Genomic DNA, 25,981 nt, shown 5'->3' on the forward strand with positions numbered 1-25,981 from the left:
TATCCCTCTCTCCGACTCCCTCTCTGTCTCTGTCAAAAAAAAAAAAAAAAAAAAAAGAAAGAGCCAAGCGGGCGACCTTGGGGTTCTGAACCTGAGTCCTCAGCATCCCAGGTTGACACTCTATCCACTGCGCCACCATGAGTCAGGCTGTCTCTACTATCTCTTTGTATTCAGGCAATAACTTTTCTGAAGGCCTCAAATGCTGCTGGAGCTCCAAGCTTTGTACCTTTTATACTACAGTGTCCAAAGGGAGAATGTGTGTATGCGTGGCTGGGGAAACGGGGACTAGAGAGAGCTCTTCCTGGAGAGAAATCTTTTCCCAGAAGCCTGCAGCAGCCTCCCCTCACTCTTAATTGGCCAGAGTTGAATCACATACCTCCCTTGCTATATGGGAGGTCAGAATGGTGAATATCACTTTTAGAGTCTAATGACAGGGGAGTACATAAGACAGAGAATAAAGTAGCGTTAATAATCATAAACACTAAGGCTATTGTAGTCTTTATAGGTGTTAATTTGCTTTTACCATATCCCATGAGGTAGATTACCATCATTAATGCTGCCCTAATGAATGAAGACACTGAGCTGAGCTGTTACCTGCCTGAGGGCACACATATGCTAAGTGATCAAGCTAGGACCAGATTGTTGGGTTCTGGTTTGCACCCAGGGTGTTCAACCCATTCCAGGGCTCTGTAGGCAGCCATACTGAGTCTCTCTCTAGACATAAATTTATGCACAAGCCTTGAATGTGCCTACAAGCCAGGGTTTATGATCCCCATTTGGAAAAACAGGAAATGGAGATACAGAGAGGTTGAGAAACTTGTCCAGGATCACGTAGCAGGTAAGTAGCAGAGACAGAACTTGAACTTGGGACTCTCCTACTCCAGAGCACACTAAGCTCAAGTCTGCTTCCCTTGTGCCTCTAAAATTCCCAGAGGCATCTATACTAAGTTGAGTTGGTCTCTCCAGGTCTCTTGGGGAGTAGAGGTGGGATTCTTTTCTGGGACAAGGACATGCTTCAGTCCATTAAGGGGCTGTATAAACTCACTCATTCAACAAATCTTTATTTAGTGCCTGCTCTGTGCCAAGAACTGTTCTAGGAAGTATGACTAACTTATTAGTCAACAAAACAGGCAAAACTCTGCTTTCCCAGAGCTTACATTTAAGGGTATTAGTTACCTGCCTAGGGACTCCAGGGCACAGGGAGGTCCTTCTTGCTGGTAGTTCCACCCAAATTTCCAGGCTGGATCTCAGTGGTCCAGTGTGGGTCACATTCCCGTCTTGAGCCCATCACTGTGGCCCATGGAAAGCAGTGGTCTCATTGGCCAGTCTGGGAGAGGGGTTAGGCCCTACTAAGTCCTTTGGACCAGGGGTTGGGAGATGGGAATTCCCCCAGATGCTTGGCAGGCAGACCCAATCATGTCCCCTCTGGTGACTGGTGCAGTGTGTGTCACTGTCTCTGGAGGCAGTATCAGAGGATGGGGCAAAGTCTGGGGGAGGAAGCTCCTGCCCTGCGCATGGCACAAGTCTATTAATACCTGGAGCACTATTGGGATGAACTTTCCACTAGTTGGAGCACACCCTGGAGAGGTGAGCTGGGCAGGCACTGCTGCCTCGGGCTGTGTTTACTCTGAATAATAATTTCTTAACTGATATAACGGTTTTCATATATTATGCGTTTTGTGATCTCAACAAATGGTATTAACCACCTTATTCAGGAGTTTAAATGATTGTCCTGGCTTTATGAGTGGAGAAATACCTCAGGGAGAGAAGCAGGTTCTGTGAGCAACACAGACTAAGAAATCAGGGCCCACTGGCTCCCCAACCCTCCTCTTACGTTTAGTTATTAAGAGTTGATTTTTTGTGTATTCTTTATTGAAGTACAGTATCTTTACAATGCAATGGCCAGACCTTAAGTGTATAGTTTTTTTGTTTGTTTCAGAGTGAGGGATAGACAGGGACAGACAAACAGGAACGGAGAGATGAGAAGCATCAATCATTAGTTTTTTGTTGCACATTGCAACACCTTAGTTGTTCATTGATTGTTTTCTCATATGTGCCTTGACCACGGGCCTTCAGCAGACCGAGAAACCCCTTGCTCCAGCCAGCGACCTTGGGTCCGAGCTGGTGAGCTTTTGCTCAAACCAGATGAGCCTGCGCTCAAACTGGCAACCTTGGGATCTCGAACCTGGGTCCTCAGCATCCCAGTTCGAGCTCTATCCACTGCGCGCCACTGCCTGGTCAGGCCTTAAGTGTATAGTTTAGTGAGTATAAGTAAATGCATGTACCAGTGTGAGCATCCAAGTTAGAAAACATTTCCATCACCCCAGGAAGTTCCTTCCTCTCCTCCTTGGTCGCCCTCTGTGACTTCTCTCACTGTGGATTTGTTTTACCTCTTGTTCAACTTCATATGAATGGAACTGGGCAGTACGAACTGCATGTCTAGCCTTTTCACATGATGCCTTTGAGATATTTCTTTGTTTTTGCATGTATCAGTAGTTCACTTACTGCTTTTAGTGTCTTCTTTCATTGCTACATAGGGATATGCTGCACTTTGTTTATCTACTCTGTTAATGATGGACATTTGAATTTCCAGTTTTTTAAAAAAAAAAATTTTATTAATTTATTGACAGAGACAGAGAGAGGCACAGACAGGAAGGGAGATGAGAAGCATCAGTTTTTCATCGCAGCACCTTAGTTGTTTGTTGATTGCTCTCCCATATGTGCCTTGACCAGGGAGCTACAGCAGACCGAGTGACCCCTTGCTCAAGCCAGCGACCTTGGGTTCAAGCTGGCGAGCCTTGCTCAAACCAGATGAGCCCGTGCTCAAATTGGCAACCTTGATGTCTTGAACCTGGGTCCCTCCACATCCCAGTTGTCGCTGTATCCACTGCGCCACCGCCTAGTCAGGTGAATTTCCAGTTTTTTTGGTTATATTACTAATGCTGCTGTGAATATTCTTGAATGAGTCTTTATGTGGATATATGATGTTTTCATTTCTCTAGGGTGAACACCTAAGTGTAAAATTTCTGTTATATGGTAAAGGTATGTTTAATTTTATAAGAAACCATGAGCCTGACCAGGCAATGGCGCAGTGGATAGAGTATCAGACTAGGATGCAGAGGACCCAGGTTTGAAACCCCGAGGTCACTAGTTTGAGCCCAGTAGTCACTGGCTTGAAACCAAGGTCACTGGCTTGAGCAAGGGGTCACTCACTCTGTTGGAGCCCCCCAGTCAAGGCACATATGAGAAAGCAATCAATGAACAACTAAGGTGTCTCAATGAAGAATTTATGCTTCTTATCTCTCTCCATTCCTGTCTGTCTGTCCCTATCTGTCCCTCTCTCTGTCTCTGTCTCTGTCACAAAAACAAAAACAACTATGAAAGAGTTTTTCAATATGGTTCCAGTTGCTCCACATCCTTGCCAATATATATAAGTTCTACTGGAAAGTTCTGTCCGTTTTTGGAATAAAACAAAATACAAATTTTTCTTACCGTCAATAAACTTTATTAAATAATATAATTGCCATTATTATTAATGATTTCTTGCCAGCGTGAGGGCAATTTGTATATCCCATTTTGAAAAATGTTTTATCTTTTGATGCGAAAAATTGAACCAGTGCTTGTTTGATATCTTCTTCATTTTTGAATTTTTTGCCCTTCAAAATATTTTGTAAGGACAAAAACAAGTGATAGTCAGAGGGTGCTAAGTCTGAGGAATATGGTGGATGTGACAGACATGCTTCTGTAGCATTTCTTCCTTGTTGAAATTCGTAAAAATTACAGTGGCGTAAATGTACTTTATCAGTAGCCGTGGGCACACTATCGCTTCACACATAAGACTAACGTGAATCAACTTTTAGTTAATTTGCTACGTCAGTATGTATACATTAAGTGATAAAAATAGAGAGGCACACATGTGCCAAATAAACGTGCTTACATGTCGAAACTTGTGATAGAAATGTACAGAACTTTCCGGTAGACCTTATATATTATTTAATAAAGTTTATTGATGGTAAGAAAAATTTGTGTTTTGTTTTATTCCAAAAACGGACAGAACTTTCCAGTAGACCTTATATATTTCTATTTGGAGGGAGAGAGAGACAGACAGATAGGCAGGGAGAGAAATGAGAAGCATCAATTTATAGTTGTAGCATTTTTCCTTATGTTTATTTTATTGATTTTATTGATTTTGGAGAGAGGAAGGGAGAAACAGAGAAACAAGAATGTTGACATTGATCTGTTCTGTATGTGCCCTGACTGGGGATCGAACCAGCAACCTCTGTGCTTTGGGATGATGCTGTAACTAACTGAGCTATGCAGCCAGGGCTGTGGCACTTTTGTTGTTAATTGATTGCTTTTTTATATGTGCCTTGACTGGGGGCTCCAGCTGAGCCAGCAACCTTGGGCTTTAAGCCAGGAACCATGGGATCATGTCTGGTATCTCACATCAAGCTGGCGACTTTGTACTCAAGCGGGTGACCCCACACTCAAGTTGGATAAGCCTGCACTCAAGCCAGCGACTTCAGGGTTTAGAACCTGGGACCTTTGTGTCCCAGGTCGACTCTCTATCCCACTGTGCCACCACAGGTCAGGCCATTGCCAATTTTTATTTTTTACAGAGACAGAAAGTCAGAGAGAGGGATAGATAGGGACAGACAGACAGGAACAGAGAGAGATGAGAAGCATCAATCATCAGTTTTTCGTTGTGACATCTTAGTTGTTCATTGATTGCTTTCTCATATGTGCCTTGACCGCAGGCCTTTAGCACACTGAGTAACCCCTTGTTCGAGCCAGCAACATTGGGTCCAAGCTGGCAAGCTTTGCTCAAACCAGATGAGCCCACGCTCAAGCTGGCGACCTCGGGGTCTTGAACCTGGGTCCTCCACATCCCAGTTCGACGCTCTATCACTGCGCCACCGCCTGGTCAGGCAACCCCCTTGCCAATATTTAACATTTTCATAGTTTAATTTTAGCCAATCCAGGTGGTATAAAATGGCAACTCATTTGCTTTTCTCTGATGAGTGGTGATGTTGAGTTTTTTTTCATGTGATAATAAATAAACATTAGTTATGAGAATTAATTATGAGAAATAACATTTATTGTGAACACAGTTCCTGAGAATCAGGAATTTAGGAGCAGCTGGTTCTGGCTCAGAGTCTGGCACTGGCGACTCCACTTCCAAGGAGACTCACCTGTGTGGCTGTGGGTAGAAAGTCTCAGTTCTTTGCTGGCTGTTGGCGGAGGGCTTAGTCGCTCTCCACGTGGATCTCTCCTTAGGGCTCCTCATGTCTGGGCAGCTGGCTTCCCCCAAGGAGAGTGATCCAGGAATGAAAGGGACCAAGCCTGAAGAGGCAGTGTCTTTATAACAGTTTTGGAAGTGACAATCTGCCACTTCTGTCACATTCTGTTGGCCATCCAGACCAACTGTAACACCATGTAGGAAGGGACTACACACCCGTGTAACATACCAGGAGACGGGGATTATTGGGGCCAGCTCGGAGGCTGACTTACCACAATTCTATTGCTACTATGAATTAAAATGTTTGATTTTTACAAAGAATATCAAACCAATCTTGTAATATTAGGTAAACTCCACTTATTTTTGCAGGTTTTGATTTGCTAATATTTTCCTAAAGATTTTTACAACTCTCGTCACAAGTGACATATTCTATAACTTTTTTCTTGTAGTGTCTTTTTCAGGTTTTAGTATTATGGTTTTGCTGACCTCATAAAATAATTGGGAAGATGTTCCTTCGTCCTCTACATTCTGAAGATTTTGTATAAAATTGAAATTACTTCCTTCTTAAATATTTGACATAAATACCCATTTAGGCTTGTATAGTTTTCAGTAACAGGCTCAATTTCCTTAATAGTTATAGGACTATTCAGATTTCTGTTTATTTGTGTCAGTTTCTACAAAGTATGTTTTTCAAGGTACATGTCATTTTATGTAAGTTGCTGAATTTATTTTATAAAGTTGTTTATAATATTCCTTTGATATCTTTTTAATGTTTTTAGGATATGTAGTGATGTCTCCTCTTTCATTATTAAATAATGGTACTTTGTTTTCTTCTTTCTTTATTCTTGATCACATATATGTTTAAAAGGGTCACCTTTTGTCTTTATTATTTTCCTCTTTTTTGTCTGTTTCCTATTTCATTAGTTCCTGCTCTTACTCTTATTATTTTTCTTCTATTTACTCTGGATTTAACTTGCTTTTTAATCAGGTAGAATCTCAGATTATTGCTTTGAAATCTTCATTTTTATATAAGCATTAAAATATAAACTTTTCTCCGACAGTGCTTCAGATATATCCCACAAAATCTAACATGTTGTTGCTTTATTGTCATTCAGTTTTGTATGTTTTCTGGTTTCATGTGTGGTCTCTTCTTTGACGAATGGGTTATTTGGAAATGTGGTGTCTCATTTCCAAATATTGGAGCCTTTTCAGATTTCTCATTGTTATTGATTTCTTTTTCTTTTTCTTTTTTTAGTGACAGAGACAGAGAGAGGGACAGACAGGAAGAGAGAGAGATGAGAAGCATCCATTCTTTGTTGCAGCACCTTAGTTGTTCATTGATTGCTTTCTTATATGTGCTTTGACCGGGGAGCTCCCGCAGAGCGAGTGACCCCTTGCTCAAGCCAGCGACCTTAGGGCTCAAGCCAGATGAACCTGTGCTCAAGCGGATGATTTCAAGGTTTTGAACCTGGGTCCTCTGTGTCCCAGTCCGATGCTCTATCCACTGAGCCACTGCCTGGTCAGGCTTTATTTCTTTTTTTTTTTTTTTTTTTTTTTAAAGGGAGTTTCTTTTTTTTTTTTTTAACAGACATTTTTTTTTTATTTATTCATTTTAGAGAGGAGAGGGAGAGAGAGAGAGAGAGAGAGAGAGAGAAGGGGGGGGAGGAGCTGGAAGCATCAACCCCCATATGTGCCTTGACCAGGCAAGCCCAGGGTTTTGAACCGGCGACCTCAGCATTTCCAGGTCGAGGCTTTATCCACTGCGCTACCACAGGTCAGGCTCAGGCTTTATTTCTCATTTAATTCTATTATTGTCAGTAATAATGCACATGGTAGAAAAATTCAGATGATATCAAAGTGAATCTGGTGAAGACTACATGTTTCCCATCCCTGTCTGCCTGCCTGTCTCTCTTCTTTTCTTTGTTCCTTAAGAAATATTTACTGAATGCCTGCTACTTGCCAGGCACAGGGGATACAGCTGGTTAAGAAGAGGCCCAAGTCTGCTTCCCTTACGGAGTTCAGGTTCTCCCAGTAGGAGAGAGATCATAAAGGAGATAAGAAAGCAAAATATACTTTGTGTTAGGCGTTAACAGGTACTGAGGAAGACACAACATGAGGAAGGATAAATGTAATGGGAGAAGGCATGTGCTCTATTAGGTTGGGCTTAGGAAAGCCTCTCTGAGGAGATAAATATTTGATTAGAGACTTGAGCATAAGTGAGGAAGTGTGGCTTTTTGGAGAAAGTGTTTTAGGCATAAGGCACAGTGAGTGCAAAGGCCCAGAGGCTAGAAAATGCCCACTGGATTCCAGGAGTGGTGAGGAGGCCTCTGTGGTGAGGGCAGGGGTGAGTGGGAAAGGGGGAGGTCAAGAGTCAGACAGGGAGCCACCCAAGTCACCCTCAAGCCACCTTCCAGAAACATTCTGTACCTAATCAAGAATATTCTAGGTATGCATATGTTTAATTTGAAAATTAAAACTTAGAAAAAAACTTAGAAAAAAATGAAAGAAAGAAAATGTGGAAGTTCTAAATGTATGATAAGGATGGATTTTCAAAGTATGCTGCTAAAAGGAAAAAAATGGGCACAAAACAGATGAATAGTATACTACCATAGACTTTGTGTTTTTTTATTTATTCATTTTTCCATGTAAAATCTTATTTGTTTTTAACTTGGTCAAATCTATTCATCTTTCCTCTTTCTTTTTTTTTTTTTTTTTTTTTTTTTTTTTTTTTTCCCATTTTTCTGAAGCTGGAAACGGGGAGAGACAGTCAGACAGACTCCCGCATGCGCCCGACCGGGATCCACCTGGCACGCCCACCAGGGGCGACGCTCTGCCCACCAGGGGGCGATGCTCTGCCCATCCTGGGCGTCGCCATATTGCGACCAGAGCCACTCTAGCGCCTGAGGCAGAGGCCACAGAGCCATCCCCAGCGCCCGGGCCATCTCTGCTCCAATGGAGCCTTGGCTGCGGGAGGGGAAGAGAGAGACAGAGAGGAAAGCGCGGCGGAGGGGTGGAGAAGCAAATGGGCGCTTCTCCTGTGTGCCCTGGCCGGGAATCGAACCCGGGTCCTCCGCACGCTAGGCCGATGCTCTACCACTGAGCCAACCGGCCAGGGCCTCCTTTTTTTTTTTTTTTAAAGCAACAGAGAAAGTGGGGATAGATTGGAAGGGAGAGAGATGAGAAGCATCAACTCATAGTTGCAGCACGTTGGTTGTTCATTGATTGCTTTCTCATATGTGCCTTGACCGGAGGGCTCCAGCTGATCCAGTGACCCTTTGCTCAAGCTAGTGACTTTTGGCTCAAGCCAGTGACCTTGGGCTTCAAGTCAGTGACCTTTGGGCTCAAACCAGTGACCGTGGGGTCATGTCTATGATTCCATGCTCAAGCTGGCAACCTCGCACTCAAGCTGGCGACCCTGTGCTCAAGCTGGTGACCTTGGGGTTTCGAATCTGGGTCCTCAGTGTCCTAGGCCGATGCTGTATCCACTGTACCACTGCCTGGTCAGAGTCATCTTTTCTCTTATGGCTGTTAGGTTTTGTAGCATGTTTAGAAGGACTATTTCTAAATTACAGTTTCTCTAATGTTTTCTTGTAATTTTGCAGTCTTATATTTATATATGTGTTTAAGTCTTTGATGCACCTGGAATTTATTTTGAATGTTAGGTATGAGGTAGGGATCCATCTTATTTTCTTTTCCATGTCTACAAAAGAACAACCATACTTACAGAAAAATTTTACAAGAGTTTATTTGAGCCAAACCGAATATATGCCCGGAAGCGAGAATTCAACGGATTGAGATTGTCCAGAGAAGGACAGGTCGGCAGTTCATGTTGTACAGTTAGAACCAAGGGAGAGGACACAAGGAAGGTTGTGTGAAATCCGCTGATGGTAGACTGAGAAGGCGGTAGAAAGCAAAGTGGGGAACTCTCTGAGATTGGGTAAAAGGCAAAATGGAGAGACACACACTTCTGTTACATTGGTGGGTACAGAATAGTTCGTATTTGATATTTATAGTAACTAAAGATGGTATGTGAGCAACTGTGTAACAGGGAGGAGTTTCCTTGTGTGTGCTCTTATGAGGGTGGTAACCCCTCTCTTTGCCAATCCCCTCTCTGCCTGGGATGGGTCTGGAAAAGAAAATCATTGGGCATTTCGAAGGAATGTTATCCAAGATACATACAAACAGCGGACAGGGCTCACTTAAGGTGAAGACGCACCTTTGTTCAGGAAGCTGTGGGCCTGAGATGTGACTACCCACTATCACCCATCTGGTTAGAGTGTCTATCCTGATATGCCAAGGTTGTAGGTTCGATCCCCAGTCAGGGCACATTCAAGAATCAACCAATGAGTGCGTGAATAAGTGGAACAACAAATTGCTGCTTCTTTCTTTCTCCCTCTCTGCCCTCTTTCTTCTCTCTTTTAAATCAATAAACTTTTTGAAAAGATTAAATAGTAAATAACTTGGGGAAGATACCTTAATACTCCACAGGCCCCCTGCTTCTCCTCGACCCTTGTGCACTGCCTTTAGCGCTGCCGTGGGCTCGTCGGCAGCAGTGGCTGTTGTGGCATTTGCCTGGTGTTGATTTCCTGTTTCCCTCTTCCCTTCTCCGTTTGTTAATTGGAAGTCTACTGTAAGAAGAACTGCCCCTCCTTCTTGGGGGCTGTTTTACGAGTCATCATTCTACTGGTGAGGGACACGGGGTTCATGGAGGAAGAGGAGATTGGGTCTGAGCCCAGGCCCTGCCTAGTCTGTGGTCTTGGCAGTCACAGGAAGACAAGGAACCTCTGGGGATGGCTAACAGGGGCTATGTCTCCCAGACAGCTAGGAGACACCCCAGCGTTGTTTTCTGTCATCTTCCCTGGTGGTGGACGAACACTGTCAGAAAGTTTTGAGATTCAGCGGCCCTCTCCTGGGCCTCATTTATACCAACAACAATGGCTGCTCTTTACTGAAACCTTTTTTTTTTTTAAGATTTTATTTATTGATTTACAAGGGCGAGGTGAGAAGTATGAACTCATAGTTGCTTCACTTTAGTTGTTCATTACTTGCTTTTGTATGTGCCTTGACCTGGCAAGTCCAGGGTTTCAAACCAGCGACCTCAGCATTCCAAGTCAATGCTATCCACTGTGCCACCACAGACCAGGCTTTACTGAAACCTTTGGATGCAACCAGGCCAGAAGTGGATTTAACGGTGGGCACACCGAGCATGTGCCCTGGCCCCAACTTCTGAAGGGCTCTGCAAAACCCTAACTTTACACTTTTTTCTTTCTTTTTTTTTTTTAATTTTATTCATTTTTAGAGAGGAGAGAGAGACAGAGAGAGGAGAGAGAGACAGAGAGAGAGAAGGGGGGAGGAGCTGGAAGCATCAACTCCCATATGTGCCTTGACCAGGCAAGCCCAGGGTTTCGAACCGGCAACCTCAGCATTTCCAGGTTGACACTTTATCCACTGCGCCACCACAGGTCAGGCTTTTTTCTTTCTTTCTTTCTTTTTTTTTTTTTTTCATTTTTCCGAAGCTGGAAATGGGAGGCAGTCAGACAGACTCCCGCATGCGCCCGACTGGGATCCACCCGGCATGCCCACCAGGGGGCGATGCTTTGCCCCTCTGGGGCGTCGCTCTCTTGCGTCCAGAGCCATTCTAGCGCCTGAGGCAGAAGCCACAGAGCCATCCCCAGCGCTCGGGCCATCTTTGCTCCAATGGAGCCTCGCTGCAGGAGGGGAAGAGAGAGACAGAGAGGAAGGAGAGGGGGAAGGGTGGAGAAGCAAATGGGCGCCTCTCCTGTGTGCCCTGGCCGGGAATCGAACCCGGGACTCCTGCACGCCAGGCCGATGCTCTACTGCTGAGCCAACCGGCCAGGGCCTACACTTTTTTCTAATGTAAGGGGCCCAATATTTTCTTCTGTGCCCAGGGCCTCAACCAACCTTAACCCACCTCTGAGCCAGGCACAGCCTTTTTGGATCCCATACAGCCCTATGGGTCAGGATTATTATTAAACCCATTTTACAGACGAGGAAACTGCGGCCTGGAGATGGAGCACTGTTGGGACTCTGGCCTGGGAACACCTGAATCCCAGCACCAACTCTTACGCAGCAGGTTCTCCTGTTTGAGGGAGTCTGAGGAAGCGCTTCCCACCTTCATTTTGGGCCCCAGGGAGTCAGAGACCCGGTGACTCTGGAGGACTCTGTTCTGCAGCTTTTCCTTAGCACTGCACACAATGCTGCCTCTGTTTCTGGGGAGAGATTCTCCACTGTGCTGAGCACCCAGCCAAGGCCAAGATAACTGCGCATGCCGTTCACCTGCGGCAGGGCCAATAGCCACAGCGGCTGTAGAAAGCTCTCCACATGTCTAAGGTTATGCATCGTCAGAGCTCTCCTATAGGAAAGAGAAAGCACGCTGGCTCTTTTAAGAAGAAGGGAATTTTCCTGTCAACATTTTATTATGAACATTTTCAAACATACAGCAACCTTGAAAGAATTTTACATCGAAACACACCCACATATCCACATGAAGAGACTCGTGCTAATGTTTTATCATTCTTGCTTGGTCCCACTTCCATTCATTGATTCATCCCTCTATCCATCCATCCTTCCATCTCATCTTTTATGCATTTCAAAATAAATTAGACAAGAAGCATTTAATACCGAGACCGAGGCTTGCACAGTCATCAGAAGGGCTAGATGAGGCAGCTCTTGGTTGGGTCTGGCAGTGATGCCACAGAACTGACCCCCAGGGGAGCTACTGCCTCTGAGGCTGCCCACTCGAATGTTGTGTTGATAAACATTCTGGCCTGATGCTATCCAGGGGCCACGAAGCCATGGCACCCGTGAGGTTGGTGATAAGACAGTGGAAGTTCATGTTGGAAAATCCCAGCATCCCCGGTCCACGCCTCCCGGCAGAACTGCATCAGGTGGGGCCCTGTCTCTCTCCTTCCATCTTGCCGATCCTGGGCGTGCGCCTCGCTGGCCGACTCTAGTTCACATCTGGTCTGTGTGGCAGGGCAGTCGGGGAAGTATCCTTTAGAGCAGTGGTCCCCAACCCCCAGGCCGCGGACTGGTACTGGTCCGTGGGCCATTTGGTACCGGTCCGCAGAGAAAGAATAAATAACTTATATTATTTCTGTTTTATTTATATTTAAGTCTGAATGATGTTTTATTTTATTTTATTTTTTATTTTTGACACAGAGGGAGAGGGGGATAGATAGGGACAGACAGGAACGGAGAGAGATGAGAAGCATCAATCATCAGTTTTTTTTCGTTGCGACACCTTAGTTGTTCATTGATTGCTTTCTCATATGTGCCTTGACCATGGGCCTTCAGCAGACCGAGTAAACCCCTTGCTCGAGCCAGCGACCTTGGGTCCAAGTTGGTGAGCTTTTTTTTTTTTTTTTTTTCTCTCAAGCCAGATGAGCCCGCACTCAAGCTGGTGAGTTTGGGGTCTCGAACCTGGATCCTTCCGCATCCCAGGACCCAGGTTTGAGACCCCAAGCTCACCAGCTTGAGCGCGGACTCATATGGTTTGAGCAAAAGCTCACCAGCTTGGACCAAGGTCGCTGGTTCGAGCAAGGGGTTACTCGACCTGCTGAAGGCCCGTGGTCAAGGCACATATGAGAAAGCAATCAATGAACAATTAAGGTGTCGCAACGAAAAACTAATGATTGATGCTTCTCATCTCTCCGTTTCTGTCTGTTTGTCCCTGTCTATCCCTCTCTCTGACTCTCTTTCTGTCTCTGTAAAAAAAAACAACAAAAAAAATAAACAAACAAACAAACCAGATTCCCTCTGATACATCCGTCTAAGACTCACTCTTGACGTTTGTCTCGGTCATGTGATACATTTATCCGGCCCACCCTAAAGGCTGGTCCATGAAAATATTTTCTGACATTAAACAGGTCCGTGACCCAAAAAAGGTTGGGGACCACTGCTTTAGAGCTTCGCAGCCTCATGGTACGGGGAGGCTCCGTCCCAGGGACTGTCACGTGCACGAACTGGGAATCTCCTTCTGGCAGGTGTTCCCTGCCTCTCACCGCTCTCAACCTCACTGCACTGAACATTCTTGAGTGCCCATCTAAGCCCTCTTGGACCTGCAGCCTCTCAGGTGCTGGAGGACAACCGGGGAAGGGCCGGCAGCCCAGGGGGATCGCTAGGAAGAACAAGGCAAAGAGAGAAGTTCTTGTACCACTTTGGGGTGAAGTCAGCAATGTGGGGCCTTCAGCTCAGCTGGTTTACTTGCTGACAGAAAGAAATCTCCCCTGCCACTAGGAAAATTCGGGGCAGGTAGTTCCAGAACTGCAGGCTTCATCATCCCTGGCCGTTGGGCCATCATCTCTTCCCCCAACCAGAGATGGAAGCTTCTCTGATTTGGTTTGTTTTGCAAGCAAGGGGCCTAAGGCCCAGAAATATGAGTGATTTATCTAAGGTCACACCGTAGGAACCTGCGGCCCATAACTTAGACTCTTGGAAAGAAGGGGTCACTGAGTAATTCCCGAGTCCTCAAAGTGAAAGCTTAGGAGGAAAGGGTGGGTGGTGGGGGGAGTCGGGGTAGGTAAGGATGCCTTCCTGGAGCCTAGAGGTCCTTGTAGTGTTTCCTGCAGTTGTTATATTCTGACTTGCTATTGTCCTTGGGAATGACCCGGAACTCCTTCATGTCGGTTGAGCAGCACCTCTGGGAGCCACGATGGAATGGGTAGCGGAGCCCACAGCAGCTCCACATGTTGTCCTTGGCGTCCAGGGCCATGCTGCCACAGCGTCTCCACGTCTCGGGCTGGACCACCAGCACCCAGCCTGGGGGCCAGAAACAGCTCAGCCTGGGCCCGGGAAGAGCTGGGACGTGGGGTCCCAACCTGGGGGTGTCTTGGGACCCTCCTCCCCTCATCATTCTAATTCTGCTCTTATTTCCTGTCTGGGGACTCCCCCTCATCTCCTGTGGGTTTTTAATGTCACTTGGCTAACGCCCACTCCCTCTTCCTTCCTGTGGGGCGACTTAAGTCTGTCTGGGTCTTTTCTTTTTAATCTGATTCTATTTAAAGTGTACAACCTGATAAGTTTTAATAGACATGGCCATCCATGACACCACCCCCACAGTCTAGAGTGAACAGACCACCACCCCTAAAGTGTCTTCTTGCTCCTTATAATCCCAGCCCACTCATTCCCTGATTTTCAGGCAACCACTGATCTGCTAGAGATTAGTTTGCATTTTCTAGAATTTTATAAAAGTGGAATTATATAGTATGTATGTATGTATGTATGTATGTATGTGTTTTGCTTTAACGAAGTGCTGATCAGGCCCTGGCCACTAGCTCAGTAGATAGAGTGTCAGCCTGGCGTATGGATGCCCTGGCTTCAGTTCCTGGTCAGGATGCACAAAAGAAGCAACCATAGCTTCTCTTCCCTCCCTCTCTCCCTCTTCTCCTCCCACAGCCAGTGGCTCGACTGGTTCGAGTGTTGGCCCCAGGCGCTGAGGATAGCTCGATTGATTCAACCCCAGATGGGGTTGCGGGGTGGATACGGTTTGGAGCACATGCAGGAGTCTGTCTCACTATCTCCCCTCCTCTCACTTAAAAAAGAAAAGGGAGGGAGGAAGGAAAGAAGGAAATAAGGAAATGTGCTTGTAACATACCAAATTTATTTTGCAACTATGATTATAGACCTGAAGTTTAAAAACTCCCACTTGGAAAGCTGTGTTATTACCAAGCCACCTCACTTGTTTGCCTTCCCTCAGAAGATCCTCACGCCTATACTCACCCCTAGGTTCTTGGCTCCAGGAGGGTGAGGTAGGCTTAGGAATTCCACCAGAGAGTGGCCACAGCAGGAGGCAGAAAACTTCAAGGGAAAGAAGAGGGTGAGGGCTGGGTGCAGGGGGCCCTGAGTGAGGGGCTGGGTGAGGGCTGGGTGCAGGGGGCCCTGGGTGAGGGCTGGGTACAGGGGGTCCTGAGTGAGGGGCTGGGTGCAGGGGGTCCTGGGTGAGGGGCTGGGTGCAGGGGGCCCTGGGTGAGGGGCTGGGTGCACGGGGCCCTGAGTGAGGGGCTGGGTGCAGGGGGCCCTGAGTGAGGGGCTGGGTGCAGGGGGTCCTGGGTGAGGGCTGGGTGCAGGGGGCCCTGAGTGAGGGGCTGGGTGCAGGGGGCCCTGGGTGAGGGGCTGGGTGCAGGGGGCCCTGGGTGAGGGGCTGGGTGCAGGGGGTCCTGGGTGAGGGCTGGGTGCAGGGGGCCCTGGGTAAGGGGCTGGGTGCAGGGGGTCCTGAGTGAGGGGCTGGGTGCAGGGGGTCCTGGGTGAGGGCTGGGTGCAGGGGGCCCTGAGTGAGGGGCTGGGTGCAGGGGGTCCTGGGTGAGGGCTGGGTGCAGGGGGTCCTGAGTGAGGGGCTGGGTGCAGAGGGTCCTGGGTGAGGGGCTGGGTGCAGGGGGTCCTGGGTGAGGGCTGGGTGCAGGGGGCCCTGGGTAAGGGGCTGGGTGCAGGGGGTCCTGAGTGAGGGGCTGGGTGCAGCGGGCCCTGGGCACAGGGCCCTGGGTCCCAGTACCTGAGAAGGTGAGGAGCCAGGTCCCCCAAGCAGAGCAGGCTCTGGGTCCCATTTCTCCGGAGCTGGCCGGGCCGCAGCGCCTCTCCTCTGGCACACACCCACTCTGCAGCAGCGAGCCTGCTGGAGGGAGAGGCAGAGGCTGCTCAGATCCCAGCTGATGTTCTTCCTGGATAACTTCTCAAGAATCCTCATAAGGATTATGCAAAGTGACCTTGTCACATGGCCATAAAAATCTTTGGGTCTGCAAATGGTCTCATGCACCACTAACCTCTCACCGTAGAAATCACCCATAACCCCCCCTCCTGTGAGTCCCATTGGTCCTACAGGTCAGCTTATCCGGTGGTTGGCTTCCAGATGGCTGAGTGCAGAGCAGCTCCGCAGCCTGGAAATGAAAAGACGCTCCTCCCTAAATGGACTGATTATGTGGGAGGCAGGGGTACATTCCTCTGGTATTCAAATCTTCCTATAAATTCATACTTCCTTTTTGGAGAAGGTGATAAATTCCTAGAATCAGAACTGTGTTTTCAAGGAAATGCAATTAACATTAAAAAAACTGATTTTAGAGAGACAGGAGACAGAGTAAAGCATCAGTTTGTTGTTCCATTTACTTGTGCATTCATTGGTTGGTTCTTGTATGTGCCCTGACTAGAGATCGAACCCATAATCTTGGTGTATTGGAATGATGCTTTAACCAACTGAACTACCTGGCCAGTACCAAGCTTTTTTTTTTTTTTTTTACTTTAAAGTTATAGGAGCAATCCATGTTTATTGTAGAAAAAAATTAAAATATAAGAAAAAAAAATAGAGCACCCATATTCCAGTGCTCAGTAATAACCAAAGGTTAATTTTTGGTGCCCTTCTTTCCTCCCTCCCTCTCTTCTTCCCTCCCTCCCTCTTTCTTTCCTTCCTCCCTTCCTCCCTTCCTTCCTTCCTTCCCAGATGAGAGGAGATACTGAGACAGACTCCTACATGTGCCCTGACTGGGATCCACCCAGCAACCCCAGTCTGGGGCCGATGCTCAAATCAACTGAGTTATTTTTAGTGCCTTAGGCTGACATGCTGGAACCAACTGAGCTACCTCAGCACCCAGGGCCACACTCGAACCAATCAAGCCACTGGCTGTGGGATAGGAAGAAGAGAAGGAGGAGAGGGCGGGGGAGAGAAGCAGATGGTTGCTGTTCTTGTGTGCTCTGACCAGGAATCAAATCCAGGACTTCCATACACTGGGCTGATGGTCTATCCACTGAACAAACCTGCCAGGGCCACCTTTATTTATTGTTTTTATTCATGCTCCCTGAGTGCTCCACTCTGAGTCCAGGTCTGTTCTGGGACTCCAGAGTCTAGTGGAGAAGACAGACCCTAGACAGTGATGGCCTGAAGTAGGCAGAGGCAGACTGGGGGAGCCCACAGGGAACACCTGGCCTAGCTGAAGGATTATGGAGGGTTTCCTAGAGGAGGGGATACTGAGCTGAGCCCAGGGCCAACGGAGTGCATGTGTAAAGAGAGTACAAAATATTTTGAACACTGAAAATATTTCCTCGTGTATAGAGGACTGGTGGTAAAAGATACACTAATCATACGGGAACTTTAAGTAATTTTAAGGAATCTGGACTTTACCTTAGTCAGTAGAAACCTTTGAAGGATTTTAAGTAAGAAAGTACTTTGATCTGTCTGACCAGGCAGTAGCACAGTGGATAGAGCGTCAGACTGGAACGCGGAGGACCCAGGTTCGAGACTGCAAGGTTGCCAGATTGAGCGCAGGCTCATCTGGTTTGAGCAAAAAGCTCACCAGCTTTGACCCAAGGTCACTGGCTTGAGCAAGGGGTTACTCGGTCTGCTGAAGGCCCACGGTCAAGGCACTTATGAGAAAGCAATCAATGAACAACTAAGGTGTCGCAACGGAAAACTAATGATTGATGCTTCTCATCTCTCCCCATTCCTGTCTGTCTGTCCCTATCTATCCCTCTCTCTGACTTTCGCTCTGTCTCTGAAAAAGTACTTTGATCTGATGTTTATTTTAATATGGTGACTTCATGTGTGGAAGGGGCATGGGATAGGGGGAGAGAGACCTGGGTCAGAGATCAAGGCAGAGAGGCCTGGAAACCCAAAGGCAGTGCTTATGTTTCTGGCTTAGACAAGTTTTTTTATTTTTAATTTTTATTTTATTTATTTTATTTTTTTGTATTTTCCTGAAGTGAGAAGCAGGGAGGCAGTCAGACAGACTCTGCATGTGCCCAACTGAGATCCACCCGGCATGCCCACTGGGGGCGATGCTCTGCCCATCTGGGGCGTTGCTCTGTTGCAACTGGAGCCATTCTAGCACCTGAGGCGGAGGCCATGGAGCCATCCTCAGTGCCCGGGGCCAACTTTGCTCCAGTGGAGCCTTTGCTGCAGGAGGGGAAGAGAGAGATAGAGAGAAAGGAGAGGGTAGAGGGTGGAGAAGCAGATGGGCGCTTCTCCTGTGTGCCCTGACTGGGAGTTGAACCTGGTATTTCCACACACTGGGCTGACGCTGTACTGCTGAGCCAACCAGCCAGGGCCTCAAGTTTTTTTAAATGTACTTATATGTGTTTTTCAGTTTAGTTTTATTTTTCAATTACAGTTTGCATTCAACATTATTTTATATTAGTTTCAGGTGTACAGCATAGCGGCATATACTTTACAAAGTGATCCCCCCGATATTTCATTTACCCATCTGACACCATACATACGTATTGCAATATTGTTGACATGTTTTTAAAATTACATTATTAAGTCCCTTCGTGGTTGCCAAAAAAAGAAAAAAAATTACGTTACTAATTTCATCAAGGAGTACAAGTCCTTAAAGAGTTAAGCCCTGCCAATAGCTCAGTTCGTTAGAGCATCGTTCTGAAGCGCAGAGGTTGCTGGTTTGATCCTCAATCAGGGCACACACAGGAATGGATTGATGTTCCTGTCTCCCTCCCCTCCCCCATCCTCTTTCTCTCCCTCTAAAATCAATAAAATTTTGAAAAGCACTTAAGGGGTCAAATATGTCTGTGATTTATGATAAAAAGAAGAAGACCTAGCCGTCTCTTTTTCCTCTCATTTCCTGCTCCCCTCTTTAGCTGTTTTGGGGCACTTGCCACATTATTTCCAAATCAGGCACTTATACTCCTAGTTCTTAAAATTTCCCCCCATTTTTTATTACCTGTTGATTTCCTAATATGGAAGATAAGGATTTAGTGCTTTTATTCTTCTCTTCTCGTATTAAAAACAAGGCCTGACCTGTGGTGGCTCAGTGGTTAAAGCGTTGACCTGGAACGCCGAGGTTGCTGGTTCGAAACCCTGGGCTTGCCTGTTCAAGGCACATGCGGGAAGCAACTACTACAAGTTGATGCTTCCTGTTTCTCCCCCTATCCCCATCTAAAAACCAATAAATAAAATCTAAACACACACACACAATAAGAATAGTTAACAATGCCTGTTACTAGTTACGTCATATTTAGTGTTTTGTCACAGCCCTTTCACCATCGTCCTGGGCTATGTGAGTAAAAGGTACGTAATTGGGAAGTAGGACAGGGGTGGGCAAAAGTAGGTTTACAGTTGTATATGAAACAGTTTCTTTTTTTAAAATTAATTAATTTATTATTTTTACAGAGACAGAGAGAGTCAGAGAGAGGGATAGATAGAGACAGACAGACAGGAACAGAGAGAGATGAGAAGCATCAATCATCAGTTTTTTGTTGCGACACCTTTGTTGTTCATTGATTGCTTTCTCATATGTGCCTTGACCGCAGGCCTTCAGCAGACCGAGTTAACCTCTTGCTCAAGCCAGCGACCTTGGGTCCAAGCTGGTGAGCTTTCTGCTCAAGCCAGAAGAGCCCACACTCAAGCTGGTGACCTTGGGGTCTTGAACATTGGGGTCTTCTGCATCCCAGTCTGACGCTTTATCCACTGCGCCACCGCCTGGTCAGGCGAAACACAGTTTCTTTTGTATTAATAAAACTACTGTAATAATCATAACCTGCATGTCTTTTTTCATACGAACAACTAGAAACCTCCTTTTGCCCACTCCTTTCTGTTGTTTTCCAACTAAGGTCCACTACAACTCAGTGGCGAAAGGATGGTCATTTCAATAAATGGTGCAATTGTATATCCATATAGAAGAAAGCCCCACACCCATAGCTGGGGACATTGGCAATGTCTGAAGACATTTTGGTTGTCAAACTTGGGAGTCCTACTAGCAGGGAGCAAAATTGTACCCAGCTGAGAACCACTGGCGTATCCAAATGTAAAGTCTGGAGCTGAACTTCATTCCTCAGCTGACAAGTTAAACACAAACACACATGCACGCACACATGTACAACTCCTGCTAAAAGCAGCTTCGAGTCTTTTAGAACTTAACCTGGGAGCTGACACAAAGGAGTTCACTGAAAACAAACAGTGAGCGGTGGCACCTTGTGCCTCCCGAGGACGGCCCCTGCTCCCATGCCCAGGCCCTTCTCCCGGCTCTGTTAGGTGACTCGGCCCAGGTTTGGGGAGCTGACTTCTGTTTTCCCAGCTAGGTGATGCGCCGCCTTCTAACAGTTTTACTCCTGGAAAACCTGTCTACTCTAGGCAGCCCAAATAAATGTCCCTCACCAGAGTGGATGAACAGACTGGCTTATCCAGATAATTGAATGGGCTCACAAAACACACAGCAACACCAAGATGTTAGCAACGTGATATTGACAAAAGAGCAGAAATGATCTTTCATGGGGACGTCAGAGTAGGGCTTCAGGGTCCTCTTCACATATTGTGAGAGCTCAGAAGAGTTTGAGGGTACAGACTGGGAGAGAGCTTGAGGGTAGGAGCCATTTGGAGTGCTAGAATGTTCTAGATCTTGACCTAGGTGATGATGACATATTACATATTTATCCAGCTCTGCACTTATTTGTACTTTATGATAATTATATTTCATTAAAAAGATAAAAAAGAATGAACTTATTGAGGGCACTGGATAGAGAATCATTGACATAACTCAACTGCACTTCTGTACACTGGCCAGAACCAAATCAAAGATGGAATGTAAAATACTATGAAATGCAAAATAAAAATGTCAAAACTATCAATACCCAGGAACAAATATAATCAAAAGGTACAAGGCATGCAGAGAAAACTGGAGTCTAAATGGAGAGAAAGGCCACATTTGTGGGTTGAAAGTGTTGGGAAGGTGTCAGTGTCCTGAAAGGAATCTCTAGAGCAGGTGTTGGGAACCTTTTTGGCTGAGAGAGCCATGAACGCCATATATTTTAAAATGCAATTTCGTGAGAGCCATACAACGACCTGTGTGCGTTATGCATTATCCAATAAAAATTTGGTGTTGTCCCGGAGGACAGCTGTGATCGGCACCAGCCACCCGCAACCATGAACATGAGTGGTAGGAAATGAATGGATTGTAATACATGAGAATGTTTTATATTTTTAACGTTATTATTTTTTTAATTAAAGATTTGTCTGCGAGCCAGATGCAGCCATCAAAACAGCCACATCTGGCTTGCGAGCCATAGGTTCCCGACCCCTGCTATAGACTCAGTGGATTCCACCCAACATCTAGGACAATGGCTTTTGACCCTTTAACTGTGTTCCAGTTACTCATTCACACACACACACACCAAAAACAAGTTTATGAAACAATACTTACCCTGACTACTTCAGATTGGCTTTGATATTTTTCTGTTATATCTTTATCATGTTTTTAATGCTGGTTTGTGCAACTAAATTGATTTCATTCGCCACTAACAAGACAAAACCTGACGTTTTAAGCTCCCGGGGAAGTGATGACTACTGTGGAGAAGCCATCCCCCATCACCCTGGTCTCCCCAAGGCCGACCCCAGTCACAGGTGGGCGAGCTTCTTCTTCGGGAAGTCCACTCTGTCATTCACGGCCATAGTGTTGGAGTCTCCAGAGCACTCGGAATCTCCCCAGGCCTCCAGCAGCATGGTCACCTGTGACCTAGCTTGTGAAGCCACAGGAAACAGCCCGCTGGCCAGCCCGGCAAAACTAATGCTGGGTTCCCATCCTGAGTGGGCACCACCAGCCCTTACCCCCTACCCATCTCCTCTACCCTCTTCCCCCTCTGCACTCCACCCCACAGACTAGGCAGGCTGCAGAAAGCAGAAGCAGTTGGGTTCTTTTATTAAGACGGCAAAACACCAAAAAGGAAATGAAGAGGCCCTGGCTCTTTCCTACGCAAGTTATCGCACGCGAGCCACCCTGACAGCCCATATAAACAGCCTGCAGAAAAACAACAAAAAACCTGCAGTTCGAGAAATACCATGTGAGGGGGACCGCGTCATTCTAGAAAATCATTGTCGGCTGAGAGCAAACTGACGCATGGTGCCGTTTAAGTGGCTTCATGGGATGTTCGAATAGAGAAGCCATCTACCTTGAGGCCGAGGATGCTGTCCTCCTGTGTCCCCCTTCGGGACACAGCCCCAAGGAGGGCCTCCGCTCTAGCTCAGTCAGTCACACTGAGCGCCACCTTGTAGGTGCTGTTTAGTTTTATTTTTCTGACTTAGTGGATACCCAGCGTATGAGGGGCCTTATAGCTGCTGAACAGCCTGTGTGTTAACTATCAATAATGTGAAAGAAGGGCCTGGCCCAGGGATGGGGGTGTAGGGGGCACTAGTTTCTTCCCTGGCCATGTGGGAGCTGAGAGACAGTGGAAAGAGAATAATAGAAGAATAAGAAGTGTATACAAATCACCTGTAAAAATGGAGGGGAGGGAAAAAATATGCATGGAGACAAAGTGCTCATCTTTTATAGTGGGGCTGGCAGTGTCCATAGGAAAAAAGTGTATAAATATCAATACAAGCAGATTTCCGGTGGAAAAACTCAGAGATTAGTGATGTACACTTATGATCAGATGTTGGGGAAATGATACGAGAGAAAAAATGCTGATTACGGCAAGATTTGAGGGTTTGTTTGTGGTGGGTCTAGGGATCAGGGCTGGGAAGCTCAGAGCACCGGCTCGATACGTCAAGGTTGCAGGTTCAATCCCGGGTCAGGGGCCGTACAAACACGCAACCCTCAACTGATGAATGTGTAAGTGAGTAGAGCAGCGGGTATTTCTCTCTGTCTCTCCTCCTCTTCTCTCTAAAGTCAATAAATTAAAAAAAAATTATTTTTCCTGTTTAAGGATCAGTGTTGGGTGTGGATGGCTTTGACTTTTAATTTTATACTTGTGTACTTTGTTGTCATCCAGTGTTAGTGAAGACAGTGGTAGCTTTTGGTTTTGGTCGTCTCTTAGCCAGATCCTCACTGCTGCGTGGAGGAGTTTCAGGGGCTGGGGCGGAGGCCAGGGCACAGACCCACCGACATTCAGCGAGATATACTGAGCGTCGTCTGTATGCCTGGCCAGGAGTGGACGGTCCGGGGACACATCAGTGACTGGGAACAGCCTGGGCCCTGTCCTCGTGGGGCTCACAGTCCAGCGACTGGATGACAAGATCCTTCCCAGTTGTGACGGGTGCTCTGAAGGAATGCCCAAAGTGATAGAAGGGAATAGGGAAGTCAGGGAGAGACATTGGTCAGCGCTGGCATGGAGTCTGGGTCAGGACAGGAAGTGGGTGTGGAGACCTTCAGGAGGTGCGTGGGCTGGCAGGTGGCTGAGAGGCTGTGTGGATGGGGAATACCGTGATGGGGTGGCCTTGGAGGAGGGACGAGCATGTGGGGAAGCTGAGGGCAGGTTTGGCGTGGTGAGTGAGTGTCTGCGAGCCGTCCAGGGGCCTGCTGCTTACCACTCTGGTATAGTCCTCGGCCTTGTTTCGTCCTGGCCTCTCACATGCTACCCCTTTTCCCAGACTTCCAACTGGGTCTTATTTCCTGAATCCCAAATCTGGCCACTGGCCTGAGACAGATTGCATGAGCCCCTACTCTGAAAGCTGCCTCCCTTCTCTCTCCCTCATTCATACACAAACACCCCCTTTGACAGCCTCCTGTGCTGTGGATGTGCCCACCCCCATGTGCACTCCCATTTGCACACCCAGGCCCACCCACTGGCCCAGGTCCCCACACCCATCTACACTGCGAGGCTGGGACACTTGCAGGAACAGCAGCAGAAGCTGGTGTGCCCTGTCTCTCCTTGCCGCTCTCCCATTCTCCTGACATCAAGGAGCAGTGGTGACGTTGGGCACTGGGCTGGTATGTGGTCATCTCAAGACTGCGGCAGGTGCTCTCTCCCCGTTTTACAGAGGTGGCTCAAAGGGGCTGTCATCTCCCAGGCAGCAGGTGCGGAGCCCTGAGTGGACCAAGGTTGACTTGACGCTAGGATCTCAGTGTGGGAGCGGTCTCCACGGCCTGGGCCTCAGGAACCCCGTAACAGTAGGTGGGGAATGGTTCGTAGTAACAGTGGCCGCTGCAGCTGCCTTCACTGAGAGGGCCCTGGATACGCTCGTCCAATCTAACTGCCACCTCCTGGCAGAGCTTGTCAAACATTTTAATTTTTCCTTACCTAAAGACAGATTGCTCTATGTGTAACAGCCGTGTACAAAACAGTTATAAAATTGTCCTTGGTTTTACCATGATAAATAAAAAACACAAAAATTCTCCAATTGAGCAAGGTGTGCAAAGATTTCTGTTCTTTTTTTGTTAAACAGTGAGAACCAAGTACCTCACTGGACTATAAAGATAAGAGCTGAATGATCATGCCACTAATAGAGGGAGGGGTATTTTCACAGAACCAGTATTTTTCCCTATCCTATCTCCATTTGATGTTGATTAAAACATACCATTGGCCATTTAGTTAAAAAAATGCAAATGCTTGTGCACATACATTAGTTACTTGAGGTACAATAAAGGAGTGGGTCAGGAGAAAGTGAAAGAGAAAACTATACTGTGGTAGGGTAGAAGAACCAAACTGGGGTTCTGAAAGTGCAGATGTCTTGTTCTGAAGGAACAGAGTTCTGAAGTAAAGAAGCAAGTTCTCTCTCTCTTTTTTTTTTTAAGTGAGAGGAAGGGAGATAGTGAGACAGACTCCTGCACACGTCCCAACTGCAAGGGGTCACTGGTTTGGCTGGCGCCCCCAGTCAAGGCACATATGAGAAAGCAATCAATGAACAACTAAGGTGCCTGTAAGGCTGGCTGTCAAGACCATGTAGGTCCACATTGGATTCGGGCTGATGGTAAAGAAACTGGAGCAGGACAATGGTGGGCCATTTCGTTTATTAGAGTCTCACAATGGCAGATGAACAAGCAGGCAGGGCAAACCGCTCCTCTCTCTCAGGGCTTAGAAGCAAACAGGCCAGGTTGGGAGGTGTGGGGGGGAGACCCCCTCTCTGGCAAACAATAGCAAGAAATGACCCTTCCCAATGGCGGCAAGCAATCCGCAATCAACAATCTGCTGCCCTGAGGGCAAGCACTCGCAGTCTTACATAGACTGTATACACATGGTGCTGCCCCGTGCTCATGCACCAATCAGGCACAGTGCAAGCGAGCAAGCCTAACACACTTGTTTGCCCAACAGTGCTGCAACTATGAGTTGTTTCTTTTCATCTCTCTCCCTTCCTGTCTGTCCCTCTCTCTTTCTCAAAAAAAAAAAAAAAATTAAAAAAATGATATGTTAAAAATGAAATCCAAATAAGCTAGACAGGGTGCCCTATTAATTTCTCATGTCCCTAGATGAGTATTCATTATTACAGGAGTGAGTCAGCATTCAGCATCAATCCTGCCTTGGTTTTTATTTATTTATTTATATTTTGTATTTTTCTAAAGTGAGAAGCAGGGAGGCAGAGACAGACTTCCACATGCATGGGACCAGGATCCACTGGGCTTGCCCACTAGGGGGCGATGCTCTGCCCATCTGGGCCATTGCTCCTTTGCAACCTGAGCTATTCTAGTGCCTGAGGTGGAGGCCATGGAGCCATCCTCAGTGCCCAGACCAACTTTGCTCCAGTGGAGCCTCGGCTGCAGCAGGAGAAAAGAGAGACAGAGAGGAAGAAGGGTGGAGAAGCAGATGGGCACTTCTCCTGTGTGCCCTGGCCGGGAATCAAACCTGGGACTTCCGCACGCCAGGCCAACACTCTACTGCTGAGCCAACCGGCCAGGGCCCTGCCTTGATTTTTAAAACTCAAGTGCTGAGAATTTTCCTTCACAAAGCAGCAGCTAGGCAGGGTACTTTCTGCTCCAGCAGCACCAGTCAACTCTTGAGCTACTTCCAAGGAGTTTCCAAAACCTTACTGTAAGGAGCTCACAACTGTTAGCTTCCTCTTTGGGGCTAATGGACAATTTA

General features: G+C 46.9%; 1 protein-coding gene across 1 annotated transcript in view; it reads left to right on the plus strand.

The window, feature by feature from the left end:
• LOC136332279 (optic atrophy 3 protein) overlaps positions 1-25,981 on the plus strand; it is a 43,250-nt gene that overhangs the window by 13,462 nt on the left and 3,807 nt on the right. The window lies entirely within an intron of this gene.

Source organism: Saccopteryx bilineata, chromosome 3, assembly GCF_036850765.1.
Source record: "Saccopteryx bilineata isolate mSacBil1 chromosome 3, mSacBil1_pri_phased_curated, whole genome shotgun sequence".
Taxonomy (NCBI): domain Eukaryota; kingdom Metazoa; phylum Chordata; class Mammalia; order Chiroptera; family Emballonuridae; genus Saccopteryx; species Saccopteryx bilineata.